The sequence below is a fragment of the Ictidomys tridecemlineatus genome, chromosome 8, assembly GCF_052094955.1.
Source record: "Ictidomys tridecemlineatus isolate mIctTri1 chromosome 8, mIctTri1.hap1, whole genome shotgun sequence".
Lineage (NCBI taxonomy): Eukaryota > Metazoa > Chordata > Mammalia > Rodentia > Sciuridae > Ictidomys > Ictidomys tridecemlineatus.
Genome location: NC_135484.1, coordinates 131865259 through 131873919, shown reverse-complemented (window position 1 = coordinate 131873919; position 8661 = coordinate 131865259). Strand labels below are relative to the sequence as shown.

General features: G+C 39.9%; 1 pseudogene; it reads right to left on the bottom strand.

Moving 5' to 3' along the window:
* Positions 1–3056: 3056 nt before the first annotated feature.
* LOC101977481 (short coiled-coil protein pseudogene) lies at positions 3057–3289 on the bottom strand (annotated as a pseudogene).
* Between the last annotated feature and the right edge of the window lie 5372 nt (positions 3290–8661).

Below are 8661 nucleotides of genomic sequence, written 5' to 3'. Positions count from 1 at the left end.
AGTTTCTTTATAAAAGTAAATAAAATTATAAACAATTGATAAGAAACAGAAAGTCACATAAAATCATAAATTTGGATATAAGTGCTCTCATACACACAAACACTAGAAATAAGACTCTTTTTTAAAGAGAGAGAGGGAAAGAAAGAGAGAGACAGACAGAGAGAGAGAGAGAGAGAGTTTTTAAAAATATTTATTTATTAGTTTTCAGTGGACACAACATCTTTATTTTATTTTTATGTGGTGCTAAGGATCGAACCCAGCGACCTGCACATGCCAAGTGAGCGTGCTACCACTTGAGCCACATCCCCAGCCCAAGACTCTTTTTATAAAACACTCTCAAACACACACTGAGCTTTACTCTTCCTCTCAGCAACCTGAGAGTGTACAGTCCACCACAGATGTGAAGAAGCACATGTGATTCAGCTCATATGAATTTTTGAATCTGCAGTGAATGGTTAAGTACAAGCAAGACACCCAGGTCTCCCTCAATCTGCAAAGGCTGCACCAACTGCACCCTGCAGGTGGATACAGCCTGTCACTTAAGGGCACAAAAAGGAATAACTGGAAAGTTAAATCTCCCACCAGGTTCTGCTGTTTAGTGCCTTTTCCTTCTCCAGAGGTACCGACTGCTGCTGGTTCTTCTACATTGTTGAACCCCAATGTAAAAAAAAAAAAAAAGACTACCAACTCCATTTTTAAATCAAACTAAAGCAAGCTTCTATTCGAGTACACAAAGAGAGCTGATCAGCGACTTTCTCTCCCAACATGGGCTAGAAATCAGCACCCCACTTTCAGAAAAGAGGTTTTGTGACACAAAAATTTGCAGGGGGGTGTGTCTTGGATAACTTACAGCTAACAGGATTTTGATTAGTATAATACAAAAGCAGATAGTTGGTTAGTGATCTACATAGCTCAATATTTCAAGTTAGGAAATAAGTTCAGATCCCAACATCAGAATTTATGAGGCACCACTAAGTTTTCAGAGAGGGTTGTTACCTGGTCAGAAAAAGCCAGGCATGAGTGAGTCCAAGGCATGGGCAGGTATTCCAAGCAAATTTAAAACATCAAAATACAGCCAGGCCAAACATAAAATCTTGTATTTACAGAAAACAAAAATGTACTTTTTATACCTTTTGACAAGATGACTTCTGATCTTAGGAGGGAATTAGGCAGGGTTTATCAACATCTGCCTGGAGTCTGCCCATACTAAAGAAAAATATGTGTGTGTGTGTGCATGCACAGATGTGTGCCATTGGTGGTGTTTCTTCCTTTCCCACAAACAGGAGTATACAAGAGATATTTCTCTATAACTTCCTCTTTCGATTTGATAATACAACCTTAATATTACTATCCTTTCTAATAAAGCTGGTTTGTTTTTTAACCTCCCTGAAGTATTCCTTAAGGTGGAAATGTCAAAATGTTTCCCCACCCCCCTTCAGTAAGAGCTTTTTATTAAACAGCAAAGCTGAACTCTTAACACAATTTTAAATATTTGTAAATTAGGTCATAAAAAGGATGCAAAATGTTTGTAGTTTAATTATATATTTATACAAGTAAAGTCACATATCACATCTTACACTAATATATAAGATTATTCCATGATGAAAAGTAGCCCAAATCTAATAACCATAAGTTATGTTAGTAGATCTCTTTTCCTCTGATCTTAATATTATTTCCAGTACAGATTCCCATACCAAATGGAATCTGAAAAATAAATTTTAAAAAATGTTAAAGAATGACTAAACCTCTGCAAAAAATTCTGGGAGAATAAAGCACTAAAATCCTAAAATTAAAATTACCATAGTTTTACATTTGTGTTCTAAAATGTGTTCATGATTCTGTTACTAAAATACTCTCTCAAGGAATTTTGCAAGATTTGATCAACTGGGTAAATGTCCTCGAGACTAAATAGTAATTGATCTCTTAAAATATGTCTTATATAAAGTTATTCAAACTTAATGTACTTTTTTTCTTTTTAAATTTTTCAATTTTTTATTAGTTGTTTAAAACATTACAAATCTCCTTACATATCACATTTCATACATTTGATTCAAGTGGTTTATGAACTCCCATTTTTACCCTGTATACAGATTGCAAAATCACATCGATTACACATCCACGTTTATACATACTGCCATACTAGTGTCTGTTGTATTTTGCCGCCTTTAATATTTATCTTTTGTCTGACAAAAGTCTGTTCTGCCAGAGAGAACATAAATCTGAAGTGAAAGTATTTGGAGTTGCTTACTTGAACTTACCAGTACTTACTCCAAATGCTTTTCTTGCCCCATTTCTATTTTTTTCTAAGATTTTCTATCATGTACACACACATGATAAGAACTTCTATATTTTCAGGTAACAAGTGGGTTATTTTGTGTAAAAGGAATTTTAAACAAATCTTCCCAGTATGAGACCATTTTTATAGTTTTAGTCCATCTTCAACTGCTTAAAGAGAAACCAGCAAAATCCTCTCTCATTATTAAATATCACACAGGACAAGCCCTCGCTAAAAGAGTATCTTATTTTGGTTGAGTTTCAACAATTAGAGTCAGGTCACTCTCATAAGTGATTAACTATTAAAATTACTTTTACAAATGTGAAAATTTTTTTCCCTTAGGGGAAGGGAAATGGTAGGCACAAGATGGGGGACAGAGAACATAAAGCTGTGCATTCGGTACGTGATTTTGGTCAATTTTTCACAACATGGGTGGTTATTTTCTTATATATTTTACTAAGCTTATATAATAAAAGACAGTGGTAAACCTATATATGAAAGCAAATTTGATAAAATATTCATCTTCAAGTCTCATAAATATATGCAGTTCTAATTATAAAGTCTCTACAATATATTTGCACATTTTCATACACTAACATAATACACAAACTCATGGAAGTCTCCTACTATTTAGTTAATTTTGCCTAGATCTGCCATTATCTTCATAAATATTCAATGAAGCCACAAAGAAAGGTACTGTAACTTTTGGAATCTATCCAAGTTTTAAAGGAAAAAATAATAATCAGCAGAAATTCCATGAAACAGAAGGGAAACCAATCCCTTACTTTCTTTTGCTTTTTGTGTCAGCTGTTTAAAAAACACTAGAAGCAGACATGAGGTTTTCTATATATTGTACAAGAACTTGGTGTTCTGGTTTAGCTTCAGATTTTATTATTTAACTGCAACTACTCTTGCAGAGAGATCTTCAAGTGTGTGTTAGAGTTCCAACACTTGATTAATAAAGTCGGGATTTTCTTCCAGTTCCACCTGATTTTCAACATCAACTGCATCCATGTTTTATTTTCATTATCTTCAAGGTTATCTTCAGTCTTCAGCTATTTTAAACAATGCTGCAATGAATGACCTCTTACAGTGAATACATGCACCACATCCCACGACCTGTGTACCTACCTACCTATCTAACTATGATGTATATGATGTCTACTTATTCATCTGGACATATATCTTCCTGGATGGATCAGTATGAATGGAGGGACTGATAGAGGAATATATAAACAATTTTTCTAGTATTTTTTTTAGTTGTAGATGGACACAATATCTTTTTTACTTATTGTTTATGTGGTGCTGATGATTGAACCTAGTGCCTTTCACATGCAAGGCTGGTACTCTACCACTGAGTTAAAGCCCTAACACGCAAATGTATTTCCAGAATAAAAAATGTATCATTTAAAAGAGGACTAAAAACAGAAAAGAAGTATGGGTTAAAAAGGTGATTAGAAGCCATGAGTGAGGGAAGAGTGTCCAACCAACTCCTGGACACCAGGTTTGTTCTGGGGCATCAGAAAGCAAAACGGAGGGAAACTCAAGAAGCCTGAGATGGAAAAGGAAAAAAAAATCAATGTTCAGAAAATATTTGCAATATGTGAGCAAGGAGTCATCTGGATAAATGTGTGGAGAACACCATGCTAGAACTCACATCAGAACTGTGCTTTTGAACCCCTGCTGTGGACACCAGGTGTTAATGATGCATCAATGCAGGTTCATCAGTATAACAAAGGCACTTCTGTGGATGATGGGGTCTTGAATGGCATGGGAAAACTTCTACCCTGCTCCCCACTTCTTCTGGAAAACTAAAGCTGCTCTAAAAACTTAAAATCATAAAAATAATCCCAGTATCTGCCTCCATGAAACTTTGAGTTCCACAGAAAAGGCAAATATTAAATAACTTTGTCAAGAAAGATTATGTATTGAAATTAGAGCCTCAAAAATTCTGTAAGATTCTGTAAGAAAGGTCAAGAAGTGGTGGGAAAATCCCTACCAAATAAGTGACATAAGTGGAAACAGTGTAAGCACAGAAGTAGCTGTTTGAACATTAGGCAGAGAACTTTCTAGTGAAGGGAAAGAGAACAGACAAGGCAGCAAAAAGTGAACTCACTGGAGGAAGCAAGGTGGCTGGAAGACAGGGAACAAGGGAGAATAATGCACAGAGATAGAACAGCCTGTAGCTCCTGTGACAATATGGGGATCAAGAGGAATGAGAAGCCACTGAAGGGCTTTAAGAAAACTGTGTGGGGGCACATATGTGCATGTCTAAATGTGTGATTCCATGTTCAGAATGTAGAGAGAGGGTGGAAGAACAGTTAGGAGACTGTGCGTAATCGGGGTGACAGTTGGTGAAAGCCTACATGGGGGTAGTGGGGAGAGGGGGACAGATTGGAGCTATACTTGGAGGGACCAACAATGGGCTGGACAGGGTTAAGATAAAAGGAGGTGGCCAGAATGATTCAGGGCTCCTGGCTGTGCAGCCAGATAAGTGGCCCAGGAGCTCAGTTGATAAAGAGGCTTCAGGTGATCCTTCTTCATCCAAAGAGAAAATCACCTTCTGGGGTGGGGGAGATCTAGTTTTGAATTAATTTTCAAGTCTGCTCTCCAATGTGAGCACCAAACACAGAAAACTGAAATCTGAATCCAGAGCCACCTGTATATGAGCCACTAGGGGGCAGGCATGTTCCAGTATGTCCCACTTCCCCCAAGCAATTTTCCACTGCTGGGTTCTAGAGCCAGATTTCATTGTGCCCAGTAGAGGGAATGGTCAGCTCATGGGTGGACTCTGCCTCAGGTCTGGGTTGTCCACTTGTCCTTAGCTGGTTTATTTTTCTTTCCCTTCTTCTCTTCCTCCTCATCCTTATTGTCTTTTTGCCACCCTTTCTTCTCCCCCTTCTTCATCTCCTTCTTTCTTCATACTGGGCATTTGAACTCAGGGGTGCTTAAGCACTGAGCCACATCCCCAGCTCTTTTTATTTTTTATTGAGGCAGGTTCTCACTAAGCTGCTTAGGGCCATGGTAAGTCGCTGAGCCTGGCTTTGAACTCACTATCCTTCTGCCAGAGCCTCTCAAGCCACTGGGATTACAGACACTTGCCACCACTTTTGGCTCCCAGCCATATTTTATTTTGAGACAGGATCTCACTAAGTTTTCCAGACCAGCCTCAAACTCATGATCGTCCTGCTCAGCCTCTTGAATAGCTGGATTATAGACAGGTACCACCATGCTCAGTTTAAATGGAAGCAATGCTAAAAGCCACATATAGTATTTGAAAGCATTTGGAAATAAGGGATGGAAAATGCTAATTCTGAGATGAGGCTCAATTTTCATGTGTATCTTGTACACATGATAGTGTGCCACTGTGGAGTGAAATCCAGGGAAAGAAATAGATCAGAAGAGTCCAGCCTATTAAAAATATTGTGTAGTACCAGGTTTGGTGCCCTGCCCCTATAATCCTAGCTACTTGGGTAGTTCAAGATGCCCTCTTCCTAGCACCACCCTCAGCCCTCTTTTGTCAGAGTTTGACACGGAGCGGTGTCATTCTGATGGAAAACTTTCACCAATAGCTCCACCTGTAAGTGCACAGAAGTTCATGGCTGATAGACATCCTCAGCAAGGACACAAGCAGAGTTGGTTTCCTTGAGTTGTCTGAAACTGATGGCAACAGTTTGGAGTGCTTGTGGTTGTAGGAAAGTGTTTAAAACCTTTTAAAGCCAGGAAGGCAAGCATGGGGACTATAAAAAGAATAATCGCCAATGGCCAAGAGATAGGTATGCTCATCCTGCTTGCTTGCCTGATTATTTATTTATTTTTAGTATTAAAGATTGAACCCAGGGGCACTATGCAAGGGTTAGAAAAAGGGCGGTCTCCCCAATGTCAATCCAATAACCAGGACACAGTTTTCAGAAAAGAAAAAAGAATGGTTATTTTTTGCTAGCAAAGGAGAAACACAGGGGACTCCTGTCCCAAAGGCTGTGATTCTGCCCATCAGCAGGAACAGGTTGTTTTTAAAGACATGTTTCAGAGAAAATGAGATTAGAGAGGAGAAACCTGGAAGGAGAAGATTAGGGAAAGGAAGTTCAGGGAGGAGAAGATTAGGGAGAAGATTGTTGGGGAAAAATTGTTAAGTTTCAAAGCCACAAGGGATATAGTGAGAAACTGATGTGACTCCATTTTTGAGAAACCAGCCTCTACCTCAGAGCAAAGCCTCTCCAAGGAAGGAGTCATGACCCTTGTCCTTGGAAAAACCCACAGAGCACTCCTAGGCACATACCCACCCTGCTGAGTTGTTTATCTACAAATAACAGGAGAGATCTGAGGCACCAGGAGTCCCTGACTCAGTTAGGCTAGGTGAGGACCCATAGCAACCCCCTAGCAACCACCAATCAGCATGAGACAGATAAAATACCTGGGATGCCAGATGACCCTCCCAGTAGTTTATGGTGGTTGATAACATGTTTGGAAACCATGTAGTTCAGCACATACTCCCCTCATGGCTTAAACCAATCAGTTCAAAGGAATCGTCCTCTTGTACTCACCAATCTCCCCTACCCAACTTGTTCCCACCATTGAATGTGCTAATCATGTTTTAGATTTGTTTTATGATTTTCCTGTGGTGTGTGATGATTTGCTAAGAGATGCTATGATGTATGTGAAGTCCCTGCCTTCCCCAAAGAGTGTATAAATCTGCTCAAACCCTGGGCTCAGGTCCTCTGGGTGTCGCCAATTGCTGTGTGTGGAGAGGACCCAAGTAGCTCCTAATAAATGCCTCTTTGCTGCTTACATCGATCTCAGTCTCTGGTGGTCTTTTGGGGGTCATGAACTGGAGCATTACAATAGTAAAAGACCATCCAGTGATCCCCTGTTACACATTCCCAACCCCCTCTTTTTTTGAGGAACTGGGGATTGAATGCAGGCTTGTTTGATCACTGAGCATATCCCTGGTCCTTTATGTTTTTTATTATGAGACAAAGTCTCACTAACTTGCCCAAGCTCTCCTTAAATTGCAATCCTCCTGCCTCAACTCCTGAATTGGCATAATTCAGGTGTGTTCCACTGTGTCCACCACAACCACTTTTTCGTTTAAACACCCTCCCCCAAATTTTATTAAGGAAAAAGATAACACAAGTCACTTTTTTTTTAAAGAGAGAGAGAGAGAGAGAGAGAGAGAGAGAGAGAGAGAGAGAATTTTTTAATATTTAATTTTTAGTTTTTATGGACACAACATCTTTATTTTATTTTTCTGTGGTGCTGAGGATCCAACCCAGCGCCCTGCGCATGCCAGGTGAGCGCGCTACCGCTTAAGCCACATCCCCAGCCACAAGTCAATTTTTTCTTTCCTTTTTAGTTTCTTTCTCTCTTTTTTTGTACCAGGGGTGAACCCAGGGACAGTTAACCATGAACATATTTCTAGTCTTTTTCAATTCAGGAAATACAACCTAATGGAAGAGATTGAATTGTAAGTTAGAAGTGAAACTCGGAGACCAGGCAGAGATACATAAGGGAGTTTACTTTTCAGACTTGACAAGGAAAGGCCATCTCTCTATGGAGAGAGGGCAAAACAGCCTTGAGTTCTGGGTTCTTTATGGGGGAAGCTCAGGAAATCAGAGCTGAGCGAGTCCCAATGCTGGTGTTTAAGGGTCGGGTTGGTATGAGGGGTGGTGAGCCTTTCTCAGAAACACCTTTGGGTGGGAAAGTGAAGTTTTTTCCTGAAATGGCACCTGGCAGTTAAGATGGCCATGGAGGTGCTAAACAAGGACTTTATATTCCCTCTTTTTTGCTTTTTGTTGGGCTCCATAGGGAATAGGGATGTAGGTCAATCTTCTCAAACTGCTTCCTGCTGGGAAGGGGCAATGTTTCAATCATTGGGACAATGATGGAGGTTGAGTGGTGGTGGAATACTGTCCCAGGTGGCCCAGTTTTGGTGAGGGATTGGTATTCCTTCAGCAGAGGAGAGCTGTTTTCCTATGTTCAAGGTCTTGTTGGAGATGTTTTATCTTGTCCTTTACTTACCAGATTGATTGCCATGTTAGTAGCATTTCTCCTGTAGGTTCAGACAAATCCATTTTCTTGGCCATAAAAAGGTCAAGGCCCCTTGGATTCTGCAGAGCCACAGCAGCTAAAGAATCAAGCTGGCATTGTATAGCTAGTATGGTTTGAGCAAGTTGCTGTAAGTCTCCTGAACACTGGAATGGTAATCCCTGGTGGCGGCACCACTGGGAGGTGAGTGCAGAGTGAGGGAGGAGGGAAAAAATGAAAAAGGGGGGCTGGGATGTGGCTCAGGCGGTAGTGCACTCACCTGGCATGCGTGTGGCCCGGGTTCGATCCTCAGCACCACATACAAAGATGTTGTGTCCATCGAAAACTAAAAAAAAAAAAAA